At 41.5% G+C, this 19,126-nt stretch overlaps 1 protein-coding gene across 8 annotated transcripts in view; it reads right to left on the bottom strand.

Annotated features, from left to right (window-relative positions):
• Nucleotides 1-19,126, bottom strand: part of ADGRF1 (adhesion G protein-coupled receptor F1) — a 102,326-nt gene that overhangs the window by 42,419 nt on the left and 40,781 nt on the right. For 4 of the 8 annotated variants that reach the window (XM_081519708.1, XM_081519707.1, XM_081519706.1 and 1 more), the window contains exons 2-3: nt 3,729-3,902; nt 2,434-2,509 (exon numbers count right to left, since the gene is read on the bottom strand). The exons of 1 other annotated variant lie outside the window; for it this stretch is intronic. The gene's annotated coding sequence lies outside the window, so the exon portion shown is untranslated. Of the gene's footprint in view, nt 1-2,433; nt 2,510-2,661; nt 2,842-3,728; nt 3,903-5,197; nt 5,265-19,126 lie in introns of those variants that run through there. 3 more of the 8 variants (XM_081519704.1, XM_081519701.1, XM_081519705.1) reach the window with 3 other exon arrangements.

Consider the following 19,126-nt stretch of genomic DNA (forward strand, 5'->3'; position numbering starts at 1 on the left):
AGATCATGGCATCTGGTCCCATCACTTCATGGCAAATAGATGGTGAAACAGTGGAAACAGTGACAGACTTTATTTTTTTGCGGGGGGGGGAGGCTCCAAAATCACTGCAGATGGTGACTGCAGCCATGAAATTAGAAGATGCTTACTCCTTAGAAGAAAAGTTATGACCAACCTAGACAGCATATTAAAAAACAGAGGCATTACTTTGCCAACGAAGATCTGTCTAGTCAAGGCTATGGTTTTTCCAGTAGTCATGTATGGATGTGAGAGTTGGACTATAAAGAAAGCTGAGCACTGAAGAATTGATGCTTTTGAACTGTGGTGTTGGAGAAGACTCTTGAGAGTCCCTTAGACTGCAAGGAGATCCAAGCAGTCCATCCTAAAGGAGAATATTCATTGGAAGGACTGATGTTGAAGCTGAAACTCCAATACTTTGGCCACCTGATATGAAGGGCTGACTCATTGGAAAAGACCCTGATGCTGGGAAAGATTGAAGGCAGGAGGTGAAGGGGACGACAGAGGATGAGATGATTGGATGGCATCACTGACTCGATGGACATGAGTTTGAGTAAACTCTGGGAGTTGGTAATGGACAGGGAGGCCTGGCATGCCTCCATGGGGTCACAAAGAGTAGGACACAACTGAGCAACTGAACTGAACTGAACTGAAAGTGCTCAAAAATGTCACTGACACCTTAGTTTGAATGAATGTGTTCATTTACTTTTCCTAAGAGGATATTTCTGTCTCTTTAATTGCAGAACGAATGACATCAGAGGGCATGTGGATACCAAAGCATCGAGCCCCCTCACCCTCAGCGCAACAAGACATAAACCCTTCATGAGAACACTGTCCCTGTTTTTAAAAAAGAGTAAAGGAATACACTGACTTTTTAGAGAAGCAAGATATATGTACCTATGAGGCACGTCAGCAACAATTTACATCAACTTGTGGTCATGCATTAAATAGGAGTGTGTGCAAGTCAAGCCTCTTTGACTCAACGTGTTCATGCTCCAATTTTAACACTTTATGCTCATGGCTACTATTTTGCACATTAAATAACTAGAACTAGAAAAGCTAAATAATTTGCTCAAGATTATGCCACTTGGTAATGGCAACCCACTCCAGTATTCTTGCCTGGAGGATCCCATGGAAAAAGGAGCCCGGCAGGCTACAGTCCATGGGATCACAAGAGTCAGACACGACTTAGTGATTAAACCACCGATGGATGGTTGAATAAAGTACTCTGTGTGGTTGTATAATGTACGATCATTTTAAATTTGGGTTATGGTTGAATAATTAGTAGTTGTTTTATTAAAAACATAACAGAAGGTTTGTGCTAATACTCTCATAAATTATAGAATGTATTTTAATCTGTTTTTGTTACTTCCCTTCACCCTGTAATCTCCAGCCTACAGTGTTTTATTACCAAGTTTGATTTAATGGATTTGTCCATGGAAATGCCAAAGTCATCATTTCCCTGCACCTCTCCAGCCTGACCTTCTTTCCACACCTCCTTTGGTAACTTCCCATCATTTAGTCTCTGGCATGAATGAATTACATAGAACATCAGGCTTTCATAAATGGATTCTTCATGAAAAAGAAGAAAAAGGAAAAGAAAAACGACTATGTTTCAAGGTCTGTCAGAAAATATAACGTGTTACTTTGTACTTATTTGGGGGAGAGAGACCAGGAAGTGATTAAAAACGTCAGTTTGTGGATTTTTCAGAGCCCAGAGAAGAAGTTAAATCGGGAAATACTTCCTGGAAATATACCAGTTAGGTCAAATCTGAAACTAATTCATCCTGAAGTGAAAATAAACTTGATCTTCTTAGATAGCTCAGTGGTAATGAATCCACTGCCAATGCAGGAAATGCGGTTTCAGTTCCTGGGTCAGGAGGGTCTACGGGAGAAGGAAATGGCAACCCACTTCAGTATTCTTGCCTGGGAAATCCCATGGACAGAGGAGACTGGCTGGCTACAGTCCAGGGGTGGCAAAGAGTCAGACACGATTTAGCAACTTAACAACAACAACAAGACTAATACATTGCTAATTTGTGGAAGCCATGAGATTAAAGTTTGTACAATTATCCTTGGTGGAGCCTTCTTTATTTCAATCAATCCACCTCCCAGGCACAACACCCCAAGAAGAAGGGGTACTGTATTGAAATCGATAGAGAGAAGGTTATGCTTTGATTCAATAACCTTGAGCCTGAGACTCACATAACATCTCAATTTATATAGTTACCAAGAAACTGAACTTGATTGTATCTGTTCATTGTTTTCTCCACTCTCCATTTCTTTAGTTACCCTCCTTCAGGAAATGGGATATTGAAATATGAATTTCAATTATTGAAAACTAATCTCAGATTAACAGGTGGTAAGGATGATACTAAGACACGTTCTAAGGAATCAAATCACAGCTTTGGGGCTTACCTGTGATCCCACTCTTCACATCACAGCCCCAGGGAGCCCTTCCTCTGGGGTAATCGTGGCTCAGTCACTTCTTGTTCTGTTTGGAAAGACAATCGTAATATCTGAGCCACAGCAGCTTGCTGGCAGGTGTACAGGCCACTAATTTACCAGTAACTCCTGTAGCACATTGCTACCCTGTAGGCAGACAAGCCCAGAACACACCCCCTTCAAGAAGGAAGAGAAAAATACCTTTCTGTTGACTCTCCCTCCCACTTAGAGTCCCTATCAGGCCTGGTAAGAGGAAGGAACTCAGAGTCCATGACCTAACAATTCTCCTAGCAGACAGAAATCACGGAGGGGAAATGGGAGGAAAACCCTCTAGGGGAACGCAGGACACTTCTGTCCTCAATTTGTGTGTTTCCCAGTGTCACTCTGTCCAGCTTCCACAACCAGCCTCTGGACACCCAGGGTCATACCTCATAAAGCGGAAGGAATGCAGCCCTCCGTGTGTTAATTTCAGGTGGGGAGAGGCGAGTCATACCAGTGGGATATGGAGAGAGACAGATATGGTTTCTCCTTTTCTGATTTTCTTGCACAAAACTGAATAATTGGCCTGCGACTTTCCCAGATGAAGCCACCTCAGACTTCTGTTTGGAATACTACAGAATGAAGGTGGGCAAAGCAGAGCCCTGGCATGTACACACAGGGCAAATGCTTTCAGTATGTCGTTTGTCCTTAGGAAACCTCATGCTAAACCTTGCTAACTTCTTTAATAAGTTTCTTTCTTCTTTCTCCCATCCAAGTTGAAAACTAACACCACAATTACCAATAATTTGAGGTAGCTGACTCTAAGTCACTCTGTAACTTACAAATGATTTGAGGCAGCTTACAATACTAACGCTTAAAATAAAATTACATTAGAATTGACATAAGGAAATTTAAACTATAATAGTTTTATATACAAACTATATATATATATGAATATGGAATATTAAAAAGAGAAACTATCAAAGTAGAGCATCAACTAAGAGAAAGAATGTAAACAATAACCTATTAGGTAGTTGCCCTGTTTTGTAAATTGAAAGTTTAACTCTATGAACAGAGCTTCCTAGCAAGGAAAAGAGGAAGCTAGTCTGGTAGACTGCTCTTATTATCAGAAGAGAGGAAATATACACTTTCTCAGGAAGAATAAAAAGGTCTTTGGAGCACTAAAATCTAATAGAAATCTCTTTTTTTAGAGAGAACAATATTCCCCAAAATATTAAGGTCCATAACTTCAAGTTGAAGACTGACCCTCAGTGCCAAGCAGGCCTAACCTCAATGTGATCTTCTTGTTTCCAACACCAGTTTGGCCACTTGGTTCGCATCCTCGCTCTTCATGACTGGTCCTGGATCCGGTCCAGTGGAAGAGTTGACAAGAGAACGAAGCCGTTCTGACAACCCCCAGGTTTTCAAGGGCATCAACCATCTCTCCTGTGTCACCCACTAGCCTGGGTGGAATAGAGCTGATGTCATAATTCAGTCAAGTTAATTCCCTTCTCTTCATGTGCCTTTTCAGCAGGATTTTGCCTGTTTTGGAGATGCACCAATGGTAAGTGGAGACCAAATAGTCATTGAATACGAAGAGTCAAGGTCTTCTAGACCTATGTGCACTCCCTTGGTTGATCCAATGTCTAATGTTCAAGGACCAGATGCCATCTTTTCAGTTCAGTGCTGCCTTTTCCTTTTGTCTGTATTAAAATGCGAGAGCTTGTAGGAGCCCTTATGTCACTGACATCTCAGTGTTTATAAAATGAGGCTAATATTTACTAATTACTTAGGGAGAAAGTAGCAATAGAATTGGATGGAGGGTGAGGGGGAGAGGTAAGGAAACAGTGGAAGAGTGAACAGATAAAAACTGATCAATCAGCATGGAACTCAGCACCGTGAGGGCTGGCGGCTCCGATGACAGCTGTTATTCACCTCCAGCTCTTTGTGCCATGAAGCCCAGCAACTTCCCAGGCACTGGTGTATAGCCCTTACAACCAAAGGGACCCCTACCGTTTCTTAGACGAAAGAAATGGTTTCATTTAGCAGATACAGCAAGTCTCCTACATACGAATGAGTTCCGTTCCAAGCGTGCATTTGTAAGTCCAACAAAGTTAGCCTAGGTCCCCAACTAACACAGCTGACTATACAGTCCTGTGCTATAATAGGTTTATAATACTTTTCACACAAATAATGCATAAAAAAACAAACAAAAAATTAAGAAAACATTTTTAATCTTACAGTATTGTATCTTGGAAAATGCAGTGGTACAGTACAACAGCTGGCATACAGGGGCTGATATCAAGTGAACAGGCGAGAAGAATTACTGACTGGAGGAGGAGGTGGAGGTGGGAGATGGTGGAGCTGAAGGACTGTCGGCAATAGAAATAGAGGGGAAGCTGCAGTTTCACTCACACCTGATGTTGATGGAACCTACATTTCAATGCATCTTTGAAAACCTGCAAGTTGAAGCTTCAATATATAGGGGACTTACTGTTACGAGAAAATTAAGCATCCAGTAAAATATCAATGGTTTCATGAGTACATTGATTCTGGTGAAACTCTGAATCCAAATAAATGAATGTGTTTGATAGCTAATTCTATATTTGATAGAAGGTGATCATAGTAGGCCCAATATTTAGGTGGTGTCACAAAGAATCCGCCAGCCAATGCAGGAGCTCCAGAAGATTCGAGTTTGATCTCTGGGTCAGGAGGATCCTCTGGAGGAGGAAAGGGCAACCCAATCCAGTATTCTTACCCAGAAAATCCCATGAACAGAGGAGTCTGGTGGGCTACAGTCCATGGGGTCGCAAAGAGTCAGATGTGACTGAGCAACTGAGTGCTCGGGCATGTCACAAAGAGGGTGTGCTTCTGACTACAATGACTCACCACCAAACCATTTAATCACCCCTTCTAGCTTCCTCCTAATAATTTGTTAACACATGCGATGCTGAATTTTTCAGTATTTCCTGGTTAGGGGATGGGGTGCCTCTGTCACTGCAGAGAACAAAAAGAGAATGGGAGAAGCGTAATGTGAGCCTTGGGGTGACATGTATGACACGTCTTTGTTATGAACCCAAGAAGAGCCAGCTTCTGCAAAGGCAGAGTCATGGAGACACTGCTGCTCTGGTGTGACTGCAATACTCCTTCTGCCCCCAGATCTCACACGCTAACCTATGAAGCAGAAACAAGGCTGCTCACCTGATGGTACAAAGGCAGCTAAACAAGTGCATTTTGGTCTATCTGGTCAGCTCTACATTATTTTTTCTTTGGTGGTCTTAACCACAGAGCTTCCTTGGCGAGGCTGGCTCCAGCATCCTGCAAATGCTGAAGAAGAGCAACAAGGAAGACGGGGGGCTGAGGAAGAGCATCGGACCTTCTAACTCCATCTATTTGTGTTGGTTTCCTGAACAGTCTAATGGCTTCATTTCCAGCAAAAGAGCAGAGTCACAGGAATAAACAGCAATAAACCTGAGGCCTGGGAGAAAGGAAATGGCAAACAGAATCATGTTATCAGAACTAGTTATCTAATTCTTCTGACCTCAACAAACCTTCCTGGAGGGGCAGTTGTGAGTCTGAGAGAGTATCTTAATTGAATCGGCAGGTGGACCTACAAAGGACATGAACCCATGCCAAGGAGTGTCCATCCATCTGATGTGCTGGATATCCTTTGAGCTTGGTTTCTGAGAAGCTCTGATCCAGGAGCAGCAAACGCAAAGGGCCACCTTAAATGATATGGTGATTCAAGGGAGGGAGAGGTCCTGAACTGTGGCTTTAGTCCGTAATTGTGAAGGGGTTAAATGCAATTAAAAAAAGATTCAATAATTATACAAAAGAAAAACCTGAAAGGAGAAGTAAAGAAGGGAAGAGTTGATTATAAAATGTAAATTACAGTGAGTAATATGTAATTCTTACAAATATGGTAAAACAATCAAAACAGATGCAGTCTCTTACCACTCAGAACTGGGACTTAAAGAGAGGCAGGTGGGGACTTATTAGACTGAGCACAAAACTTGACCAATGTGACTTATGAGAAACTGTTGTGGAGGATGGTGTTATTGCAAAATAACTGTATTGCTATTTAGCATTAATATAGAGGACATTTGGACCTCCCTGGTGGTCCAGTAGATAAGAATCTGCCTTGCAGTGCAAGGGACCAGGGTTCCTTCCCTGATTGGGAAGATCCCACTTGCCTTGAAGCAGCTAAGCCTGTGAGTCACATCTACTGAGCCCGCATGCCACAACTAGAGAGCCCACACACGGCATGGGAAGATCTTTAGTGACTCAATGAAGATCCCACGTGCTGCAACTAAGACTGAACACAGCCAAATAAATAAATTTTTTTTCAAAGACATTGAAGTAAACAAGGAGAGAATTTGAAAAACTATAGGAACTTCTCCCAATCACATAAGAGACAAGTCTAACAATCAAAAACTGGAAGTTGACCTAGACAGCAAAGGAGAGAATGAGATGAACTGTCAAGCGTTGAGAATCAGCTGTTTTTACTGAGCACTAATCATGTTCCAAGGACTGTTCTGAGTCATTTCCATGTGCTTTTATATCCTCAGCCCTCTGTGAGGCAGTAACCACTAACATCCCCATTTTACAGATGACGAAACAGAGGCACAGAGCAGTTAAGGAAATGATGGGCTACGAGAGGAATACAACCTGATTTCAGAGTCTATTTTCTGAAAGCCTATTGCTTCTTCAAGACATACGAGAAATACATAGAGAAGTGCCCAACGCTTGCAAAAGAACCAAAGAGAAGGTAAAGGCAAGGTTGTCTCAGGTACTAACAAGACACAGTGTTCTTACCATCTGAACTTTCCATAATCAGTTGGAGAGCCACCAAGACCCCATAGAATCCACAGTTTCATTTTATTCAAGTACCTTCAAGAGTCATTAAATTCAAGGCCCTGGGTAAATTCAACAGTCAGGCAATCTTCTAACCACTGCCCTTAATCAGTTCAGAATGTCAGAGATAACACTGAGAAGAGAGAGCCATAGACTGTAAAAGTATTGAGCTTTTTACCCCCTACCCTGTCTCCCTTTAAAGTGAGAATTATGCAGCACCAAAAAAAAAAAAAAAAGGAATTCCCTGAGAGGCCAGTGGTTAGGACTGGGGGCTTTCACTCCTAGGGCCCGGGCTTGATCTCTAGTCAGGGAACTAAGATCCGGCAAGCTGTGCGGCCAGCGGAGAGAATAATAAAATAAAATAAGAAAGTACTCCCACCTTAGTGGACCCCACAGACCCTCACGAGACACATGAAAGACACAACCACAGGCACCAAAGCATATCCTTTGTGTTCATGTGATGCTCAGGAATTCACATGAGCACCTGGCAGGCTCAATGAAGAAGTTCCTACTAATACAAGCGTGTATGCTAAGTCACTTCAGTCATCTCCAACTCTTTGTCACCCGACATGGTCAAGAGCCACCAGGCTCCTTCCTCCATGGGATTCTCCAGGCAAGAATACTGGTGTGGGTTGCCATGCCCTCCTCCAGGGGATCTTCCCGACCCAGGGATCAAACCCCATCTCTTATGTCTCCTGCACTGGCAGGTGGGTTCTTTGCCATTAGCTCCACCTGGGAAGCCCTAATGCACTTTCCAAGTTGAATTCTGCTTTTACTACACAGGTTCTAGAGTCCAAACCCTTAACAGTAACATGCATTTCTCCACCTGCTGAAACAGCAGAGTAAAGTAACACCATAGAGATGGAGAACAGTTGCTAATCTGTTAGATTAGAGGCTGAAAACCCAACGGACTGTCATTTCATTGCCCCCAAGGGTGCCTTTCTGAGGATGAAAAGTTCTCCTAGAACAAAATAAATCTGATTCTGTCCCTGGGAACTTCTTCTTTGACACTGTGGCTGTCTTCGGCTTCCTCAAGAGAACAAATATCTGTAGAAGCTGTGACCTGAGATTAAGGCCTTCTTTTTTACTTAAGAATTGCTTCTTTTTACCAAACTGCAGGTTGACTCCAGGCCTTCCCAGGTGGCTCAGTGGTAAAGAATCCACCTGCCTATGAAGCAGGAGACACAGGTTCAATCCCTGGGCCAGGAAGGTCCCCTAAAGTAGGAGAGGGAAACCCGCGGAGTATTCTTGCCTGGGAAACCCCATGATAGAGGTGCCTGGCTGGCTACAGTCCATGGGGTCACAAAGAGTCAGACACGACAGAGCTACTGAGCACACGAGTTGACCCCAAGGCTTCAGAATGTCCTTTAAGCGTAGGGAGACATCTAGCGGCCAGGATTGACAACGTGCAAGGAGCCACCTGTTAAAATCGGGTACAACTGCTCAGGTTGCCATGAGTGCCCAGGGGACCTTGCCGGGAGGTGAGGGGAGGAGAGGGCGTGGTCTAATCTCCGAGAATCTGAGCTATTTTGTCCAGATGTTTGGCAGGTATTCTACTTGCAGTAGAGTTCACTCATTCATCCACTTAAAATTCATTCAACAAACGTTCATACTAAATGAACTAGGTGAAAGATGCTGTGCTAGGTTCTGGGGATCTCAAAATCTGTGAATACTTCTGTTTATAACTTTATCACTTAATAGAAAGGCTTGAGCCTAATAGAAAAACCAGGCCACCAACGATCAATTAAAATCCATTGTGATAAGGGCTACCCATCCTACGGCAGCCCCTAGAAGAGGCACTTGCATCTTTGAGGATTAGGGGAAAACGGGTCTCAGACTGACACCCTCAGGGCCCCATCTGGCTCACAGATGTGTTTTGCTTGGCCAAGGCAATGTTTTTGAAACTATTGATTTAGTTGCTAACATTTAAACATCAGGGGATTTCACATGCAAATTCAGATTTTTTAATTTGGGCATTTTTTGAAATGGGCATGTGTGACAATACTGTTTCCCTCTTCCTGCCATGGTGACATTTAATTGGAGCTGAGTACAGGCTGCCCATATTCTTGTAGCTTTCTTTCATCACTGTTGAGAATGTACTGTTTCAGTGAATTTTTGGTAGGTTTCACATGAACAGAGTAAAACACTCAAACTTAGAAAAATATATTGGTTGGAAAATTAGCCTCCTACAACTTGTGTTTCACAGCCCATGGATCGTCATCTACAAAAGCACACACTTTCACCAGTTAGACAGTGTATAAAGATGTATCCCTCCCTCTCAATTTACACCAGAATTCATTTCATCTGGGTTAAATATGTCAAAACAAAATATGAAACTATAAAGATACTAGAAGAAAAAAGGGAGCTGTTGCTCTTGTATCCCTTAATTTGTTGATTTAATGACAAAATCTTTCCAAAGTAAAACCCTAACTCAGCCATGATGCAAATGAACAATTGGTATTCAATTACATAAAAAAGACAGGAAGGGGAGAATGCTTCACGGCAAAAAAATACAAAGAATAGCATCTAAATATAGATAATTGGGCTTCCCTGGTGGTCTAGTGGTTAAGAATCCACCTTGCAATGCAGGGGGCCACCGAATCAATCCCTGGTCTGGGAAGACCCCACATGCTGAGGAGCAGCTAAGCCAGTATGTCACAACTACTGGAGCATGTACACCCTAGCACTTGAGCTCCGCAACAAGAGAAGCACCGCAATAAGAAGCCTGCCAACCACAACTACAGAAAGCCTGCGTGCAACAGCAAAGACCCAGGGCAGCCAAAAACAGAAATAAACAAATATAGCTGAGTCTTAAGAAGTGAAATAAATAAATAAATATATTTGAGAGAATACTTTCAATGTGTATCTTAAGTGACCCTTTTCTTGAATGTGTAAATAGTTCTCATAAACCTATAAGAAAAAGTTATATCTATTGAATTACTTTCTGGGCCCAAGATGGCCCACTGTTGCCTGGGGTGTCGCTGATTAGCAAACTCCAACCTGGGTAACTTTGAATGTGTCCTTGTAAATGCTCCACTTGACCTGAAATGCAGTCTATCCAGTCAGCCAAACATCAAGCCAGCCCTGGGCTCTATACTCATTTCCTTGTTCTTTCTCACCCCAAGCAAGCAAACTCTGCACACTGGGTCAATCAGATATTTTCTCTTTGCTCTTCCTTATTCCTTGTTCTTTACCGGGTAAAGCTTCCTGCATTCTGCTCCATTTTGCACTTCTTTGAATGGAGACTTTCTGCTTCATGAACTGCTAAATAAAGCTTGTTTGTATAGACTGAATTGTCTTCTTTAATCATTTTTACCACAACCAAAGAGCGAAGTGGACAAAATGATGTGAAAAAAACAAAACAAAAATTAAAATAATTCTTTTATTTTTTCACATAAATATATGAAAAGCAAGGAAAAGTCTAATATAACCTAAAAAGTAAAAAACAAAACATTAGTGAAATATTATGTTTCCCTTCTCAAGTGGGGCAAAGATCAAAAGTGTTGATAACACTGTTACCGGTAGGAGGAAATAAGCATTCTCATATCTAGCTAGTGGGAGTACAAATCAGTAAGTCTCTGTCAAATTTTAAAATGCACATATACTTTAACGTAGCAATTCCATTTTCTAGATATGAAAACTACAAGTATACTTGCTCATGTGCAAAATGATATCTATATAAATATATCCAGTACAGAATTATTTGTGACATGTGACAATTGGAAGCAATATAGAAGTCCACCAGTAGGTGTGGGGATTGTTTTTATTTAAAACGTCGGCACAATATAAACCTCTTTTGTTTTAAGCAACTGAAATTCTGAAATTGTTACCACCATGTGACTCCACTGGCCAGTAAAGAAATCAGTTCAAGAGTGGGACAAAAGCTACCCATAAGAGAAATCTGAAAAATTAATGGCATTTGCTTCTGGTCTGGCTAATGTGCAGCAAAGAAACTGTTCCAGGACACTGAATTAAAGGCAATCCATGTAATGCCATGAAACAGTTGTGAGAACTTGTCTGGTGAATAATAACATGCTGAATAAGCTCATGGTTTTAGGTTAAGAAGTTAGAATCCCATTTAACACAGCTATTGGCTCTCTAGACAGTGTAACTCAAAAACATAACTGGCTTTTAATCTATTTGATTCCAATTAGCTCAATGTGCCAGTCACCATGCCCCAGTTCTTTTCCCAGCAGGTACCTTGAGCATATCGGGCTTTGATGAGAGAACTGTACCTTTGGTCTATAATCCTGGAGCAATTTTGTCCAACTGCAGGTATTTACCTAGACCCACTTTAATTATTCCAGATATTTAAGCAAAAGACTTGATCATCATACTCTTGACTTGCTCCTTGTCATGAGGCTTAGTTGTAATTGGTCTTAATCACTCAAAGGGCATCTCGGTTTTAACTTTTTCTAGTTAGAAATGGGAATTAGTTACAGCTTCTATCTGACCAGATCCTGGAGTTTCAGGACTTCTTTTTTTCTTTTCATTCCTCCTTAAGAACAGCCATCTTTTCCTTACAATACGTAGTCTAAACCAGCAAAGCAATTAAAGCATGTTTTTTTTTCTTCAGTTATCTACCCATTTGTTTCAACACTGTTGATTGAATAATCCATTTTTCCTCATTGATCTGACATACTACCTGTATTAAATATGAAATTCCCTTGTTTCTTTGTGTCCTTATATGGACCTCACATTCTCTGCATTCATCAGTATCTACTCAAAAACTAGCTTGGCATTATTTGCTATAGCCTCATAATATACTTCTAGATACTTACTCAAGGGAAATGAAAATAATCTATCCACACAAAGAGCTCTATGCAATGTTCATAGCAGCTTTATTTATAATAGCCCAAATCTGGCAATATCCAAATTTCCATCAACAGGCAAAAGGACAAAAAATTCAGACATAACCATACAATGGAATACTACTCAGAAGATGTGCAATGTTCTTAGCATGATATCTGGGTGTGTAAGCTATAATAAGGAAGTTGTGTTCTGTGCAAGAACAATGCTGTACAAGGTATAAGGTATAAGATATTGGGAATTCCCTGGTAGTCTAGTGGTTAGAACTCTGTGCTTCCACAACAGGGGGCGCAGATTCCATCCCTGGTTGGAAAACTAAGATCCTGCAAGCTGTGCAATGCGGCCACAAAAAAAAATTTTTTTAAGGCAAATACAAAGTGTTGCCTTCCTTGGTTTTAATCTGTACTCATCCTGATGAACTTCACCACTCTTTGCCTACTTTAGGTTATAGTGTTTCCACGACTGTTTGAGTGGATGATAATTTCCATTCTATTCAAAAAGTGTATACCAAGACCCTCTATGCACGGGGCCCAGCACCAAGTACTAATACTGAAATACTGTCAGAGACACAATTAGAAATAAACTGGGTGCCAAGATGTAAGAAAGGAGCTGACAGTTTTGCATGGGAAACAGCACTAATTCATTTTTAAAAAAATTGAGAACAATATTAGGCATCACAATGAACATTTCCAATGCCTCTTACCTGTTTACATTCAATAAAAGCAACAAGCAAATGGGAGAAAATAATAGCAAACGAAGCAACTGACAAAGAATTAATCTCAAAAATATGCAAACAACTCCTGCAGCTCAATTCCAGAAAAATAAACGACCCAATGAAAAAGTGGGCCAAAGAACTAAACAGACATTTTTCCAAAGATGACATATAGATGGCTAACAAACACATGAAAAGATGCTCAACATCACTCATTATCAGAGAAATGCAAATCAAAACCACAATGAGGTACCATCTCATGTCAGTCAGAATGGCTGCTATCCAAAAGTCTACAAGCAATAAGTGCTGGAGAGGGTGTGGAGAAAAGGGAACCCTCTTACACTGTTGGTGGGAATGCAAACTAGTACAGCCACTATAGAGAACAGTGTGGAGATTCCTTAAAAAACTGGAAATAGAACTGCCATATGACCCAGCAATCCCACTGCTGGGCATACACACCGAGGAAACCAGAATTGAAAGAGACACGTGTACCCCAATGTTCATCACAGCACTGTTTATAATAGCCAGGACGTGGAAGCAACCTAGATGCCCATCAGCAGACGAATGGATAAGGAAGCTGTGGTACATATACACAATGGAATATTACTCAACCATTAAAAAGAATACATTTGAATCTGTTCTAATGAGGTGGATGAAACTGGAGCCTATTATACAGAGTGAAGTAAGCCAGAAAGAAAAACACCAATACAGTATACTAACGCGTATATATGGAATTTAGGAAGATGGTAACAATAACCCTGTATGTGAGACAGCAAAAGAGACACAGATGTATAGAACAGTCTTTTGGACTCTATGGGAGAGGGCGAGGGCAGGATGATATGGGAGAATGGCATTGAAGCATGTAAATTATCATATGTGAAACGAATCACCAGTCCAGGTTCGATGCATGATACAGGGTGCTCGGGGCTGGTGCTCTGGGATGACCCAGAGGGATGGAATGGGGAGGGAGGTGGCAGGGGGGTTCTGGAAGGGGAACACATATACACCCATGGCAGATTCATGTCAATGTATGGCAAAACCAATACAATATTGTAAAGTGAAAAAAAAAAATTTTTAAAAAAGCAAAAATAATAAAAGCAACAAGCAGAAGAATAACCTTAGTATCATAGGAACTTAACACCTTAAGCTATGCCACACTCGCAGATCCTCTCTCTCTTCCACGTGGTGGGACAGCCGATTTGTCTTATGACATCATTTTCCATGGACTGGGGCTCTAACTTTAGGCTTTCCTGTTTTTGGCTTTTCAATAAACCATCACGGTGTTATCATAGATTAAATTGTTCACCTTTTACTGAACTTAATTTGTCTTTGGCGTGTGGTTGAAGTTATTTCAAAGAAGTGATTCTAATCCCTCTTAAAAGAGTCCCTTTAATTTGCCTTAACTTTAATTTTTAAACCTCAAAGCACATTCTTATACAGAGTAATCTCAAACTTAGTGCTTCTTTCATATATTCTATATATTTATTCATATATTTGATCAGACATATTCTCAAGCTTACACTTTGCAAGTTGGGGACCTAATTTGTAATTTGACATATGTAAAACTTTGTAACAAAAACTTAAAAGAAAATCCACTTAGGACTTCCCTGGTGGTCTAGTGGTTGAGAATCCACCTGCCAACGCAGGGGACACGGATTCGATCCCTCGTCTGGGAAGATCCCACACGCCTGGGGACAACTAAGCCCAGTGTGCCACAACTACTGAGCCCACATGCCTAGAGCCCATGCTCAGCAACAAGGGAAGCCACCGCAAAGAGAAGCTCTTGCACCTCAACTAAACAATAGTGCCTACTCACGGTAACTAGAGAAAGCACACACACAGCAAGGAAGACCCAGTGCAGCCAAAAACATCCACAGAAATTTAGAAGCTTTTAGGAGGAGATCTAAATTTATCTTTATAAAGCAGCTCACTGTTAGGCAGCAAGCCAGGGTTTGGAGTGCAGATATTTAAATGTGGGAAATTTAAGTGGCCCATTGAATGCCTGAACATACTAAAACAGCTAAACAAAAACATGTTTAATTTACCAAATGTAATACAGTTCCCCACAGAAACAGGACCAATAGACTATAAATATATATCAATAAGGGACTTTCCTGGTGACTAAGTGGTAAAGAGCCCACCTGCCAGTGCAAGAGACTCAGGTTCAATCCCTGGTCCAGGAAGATCCCCTGGAGAAGGAAATGACAACCACTCCAGTATTCTTGTCTGGAAAAACCCCATGGAAACAGGATCCTGGCAGGCTATAAACCATGGGGTCACAGAGAGTTGGACATGACTTAGCAACTGAACGACAACAACAATACATCTATATAGGTAGAAAGAAATTTATTATTAGGATTTAGCTCACTGCATGTGATTATGGAGGCTGAGAAGTCCATGCCAGACTGTTGGCAAGCCAGAAACCCAAGAGAACAAACAGGTAGCTCCAGACTGAATCAAAAGGTCAAAGAATCAGAAGACCCAATGGCGTAAGCAAGCCCCCCTTTCAAATCTGAAAGATCTGAAAGCCAGCAGGCTCAGGATCCCAGAAGAGCAGATGTTTCAGTCCAAGCCTGAAGGCTGGAAAAGACCAATGTGCCATCTCAGTCAGGCGGGATTGATTCCCTCTGTTCATAGGAGGGTTAGCTTTTATTCTGTTTAGATCTTCAGTTGACTGATCAACTGATAAGAGCCATATGTCATATTAGGGAGGGCAATCTGTCTTGTCTAGTCAACCAATTCAAAAGTTACTCCCATCCCAAAACACCTTCACCAACACACCCAGGATAATGTTTGACGAAATATCTGGGGGCTCTTTTGACTTGACACAAAATGAACTGTCCAGCCTAGAGTCTGTGATTCTAGATTTTTCATGTTACTTTCTAAGGCTCACATGATTTCTACTGTGTTCTTTAAAAACCATGAAAGTATACTCTTCTGTTGAGACTCTTCTATTTAACCCATCAGAAATTGATCAGATCACTGAGTTACAGGCATTGCACAGAAGCCATCAATAGATCAAGACCCTGCTATCCTTTGTTGATGGTAGAGAGAGCTTCAGGCACTTCAGTTGGGTCACTTTAGTGACCCTGATCCCACAGATGACTCCTACAACCTCAGTAGATGCCAGGACAGATCCCATGAAGAGCCCAATACTAAGTCCAACCTCCCCCAACAATTCTGACTAGTTAAACTCTGGACACTTCATGTACGTGCAACAAGCATCGTTACTGTGTTGTTCACTGTGACCCAAGACCCCAAGGGGTCTTCAAGGGCAGCATCTTTTCAGGGTGACCTCTTAGGCATGGGGAATATGCTGAGAGGTACTCATATCAATTCTTCTAATCATTAGAGTGCTGTCAGGTGCTGACTTGCATACAAGATACAAGAAAAAACATCCAAGGAAAAGAAGAGAAGCTTTTGGCTGAGGGTGGACCACCTTGGGTGGCCTTCGGGAAAGATGTGTAATGACTCATAGAACAGGTTTCTATACTAAGAAACAAGGAGAATTGCCTTTCAGAAAAAATGTGAGGCATCTCCCTTTCTCCAAGATTGGGGGTGAGGGTGGGGGCAGGCAGTGAATTTCTTTAGGCATAACAACACCTGTGCATTTCCCGCACTGACTCATGCAACCTGCTCAAGTGGTTTTCCATGCCGTTGTCCCACAACAAACAGGCCACAACACTTCCTCCACCCACCCAGCCTCTTTACCACCTGCTTCTTCCTAGGAGGCAAAAATAGCCTCTGAACAAAAATAGCTGAGGCAGTACCACTAATTTACTTCACCTTCTAATTTCACATTTATGGAACACCACCTAATGCCAGGGAATCCTTTGGATATATTTACTCAATTAAATTTCACAACAATTATCTATGATGGGTTCTATTTTTTCTTCTCCTGTACAATGATGAAACTCAGGCTTTGAAAGGCTAGCCAGTTCACCCAAGGTCACACAATCAGTGGAAAAGCTGACTCTGGAAGTCAGATTTGTCTATGGTATGTTGCTGAGTTTTTCATCATTGATCTTGAAATCATGCCTTAGTGCCTCTCTGTCCAAATTTAGAAATCACAAGACCTTAATATGTGGTTAAAAGCAAACTTTACAAGAAGTCTTGAGACATTTCAAGGGATGAAGTTCCCCTCCAATACATGCCATGAATGAAAGTTTCTAGACCTATTGGTTAAAAGAAATGTCATTTCAGAGGTTTTATTTGGGTCCCAGAATATCAATTTAAATTACTGTTTTAGATTCTTAAAAGGTTTCAACTATTTGAGAATGAGGCAATGGAGGCTTTGAATCTGATTTCTTTGTAACTCTACTCAGAATCATATGGCTAAAGATAAAAGTTTTCTTTTTTGCAACCTTATTGAGATATAATTATGTAAGCTGAGGGTGTACAATATGTATATATTGTGAAATGCTTATCACTAAATAATCTAATTTCATTAATTTGACTAGAAAGCCAACAGAGAAGACCAAGGGAATTGGAGAGAGTTCCTTCAATTACTGTCGGACTTACTGAGTGAAATACTAACAATCCCCATCCTTAGGGAACATACAAATTAATAAAGGACATGGACAAATAGTAAGAGTGAAGCCACGTCACCTATAATAATAGAAATTTGGGTCTAGTAGAAGTGATGATGAACAGATTCATCCAGATCATTTCATTAGCCTCCGGATGAACTGATCCTACACTATAGGAACCCGAATTTGGGGGTTGCTGTTTACATTGTGATGGCAGGATTTTCTACAGCTTTTATATAACGGCTCAATATTAGATCAGCAGATGTTCAGGACAGTACTGAACACCTAACCCATGCCTGACCACAGAAAACGTATGTCCGTTGCATCCACTCTGCCAATCAATCTCCACTCTCCATTTCTCTTCAGGACACCACTTGTCTCTCCTGCTCCACCGTGAGAAGCAGTATAGGGCAGGGGTTAAGAATAAGGGCTCAGGGAGACAACTGTTGGGTTAACCATCTGATGATACTGAATGAAATAGTTCACTGCCCCCTCCCTCAGCCTCATCCATAAACCTAAAGCATTTCATGCCTACCTTGTAGGGTTGTTGTGAAGATTAAATGAGATAATGTGGGTAGAGTGCTTTGCTAATGACTAGTGTTTTACCTCTGCAATGCAGGAGACCACCTGCAGTGCTGGAGATAAGGTCCCTGGGTCTGGAAGATCCCCTGGAGAAGGAAATGGCAACCCACTCCAATATTCTTGCCTGGGAAATCCCATGGACAGTGGAGCCTGGTAGACTACAGTCTATGGGGTCACAAAGAATTGGGCACACTGAGCGACTAAAGAACAACAATAATGAACATTTAATAAAATGCTTTAAAAAGTGGCTTCCTGAAATGCCCATTTCCCTCTTTTCTGTCTCATCAAATCCTATGGAGACTTTTGTAAATGAATATTGCCTGCCAGTAAAGAAAGGATGTTGCAGCCATCAAGCCATCAGCCACTGCAGCCACCTTGGACTGTGTACTCTAAGGGGATTCAAGATGGAGAAAAACAGGATACCGACCTTAGATAATTAAGGTGAATATCAAAGGAATGATCTCAACAAGCCCAGACTCATATCTTTCCTGTACACAGAAAAGTGCTAAATTCATTAACTTGAGATGTTTGGTTTTCTCTCATTAACAATAATTTTTTGATGTTCCAGCTATCTGGTTTTTGTTGCAAAAAACTCCTGTGTATCCTGGCTTTTCCCTTACCTCTTTTGAGCAGTCCCTCAGAGCTATCTAAGGGGTTGCTTCTAGGGCTTAAGTCCTCAGCTAGTCTAAGTATGCAAATAAAACATAATTCTCAACTTTTAGGTTGTGAGCTTTTTTTTTCAGATGATGACTTTAAATCCTGAAACAAGTTCTCTACTCCCCGACTGCTCCAGCTCTTATGGGAATGACTTCCCTTAAAAAACCCATGTGCGTGCATGCTTAGTCATGTCCAAATTTTTGTGACCCCGTAGACTGTAGCCCTCCAGGCTCTTCTCTCCATGGGATTTCTCAGGCAAGAATACTGAAGTGTGTTGCCATTTTCTCCTTCAGGGGATCTTCCCAACTCAAGGACTGAACTGCATCTCCTGCATTAGCAGTCAAATTCTTTACTGCTGAGCCACTTGGGAATCCCTTTAAATAAACCACACCACACACTTAAGCCTTGAATAACAGGCTGCTCAGATGCTAGCAACTCCTGAAAAGGAAGTGGTCGCATGTGGATGGGTTGGGTTAAGTATGCAGCAAACAGGCAAGCACTGTTACCACAATGTCACTCATGGTGGCCCAGGCTGGCTAGGTTG

This window comes from Giraffa tippelskirchi, chromosome 8 (assembly GCF_054371585.1).
Source record: "Giraffa tippelskirchi isolate mGirTip1 chromosome 8, T2T-mGirTip1v1.2.pri, whole genome shotgun sequence".
NCBI classification, from domain to species: domain Eukaryota; kingdom Metazoa; phylum Chordata; class Mammalia; order Artiodactyla; family Giraffidae; genus Giraffa; species Giraffa tippelskirchi.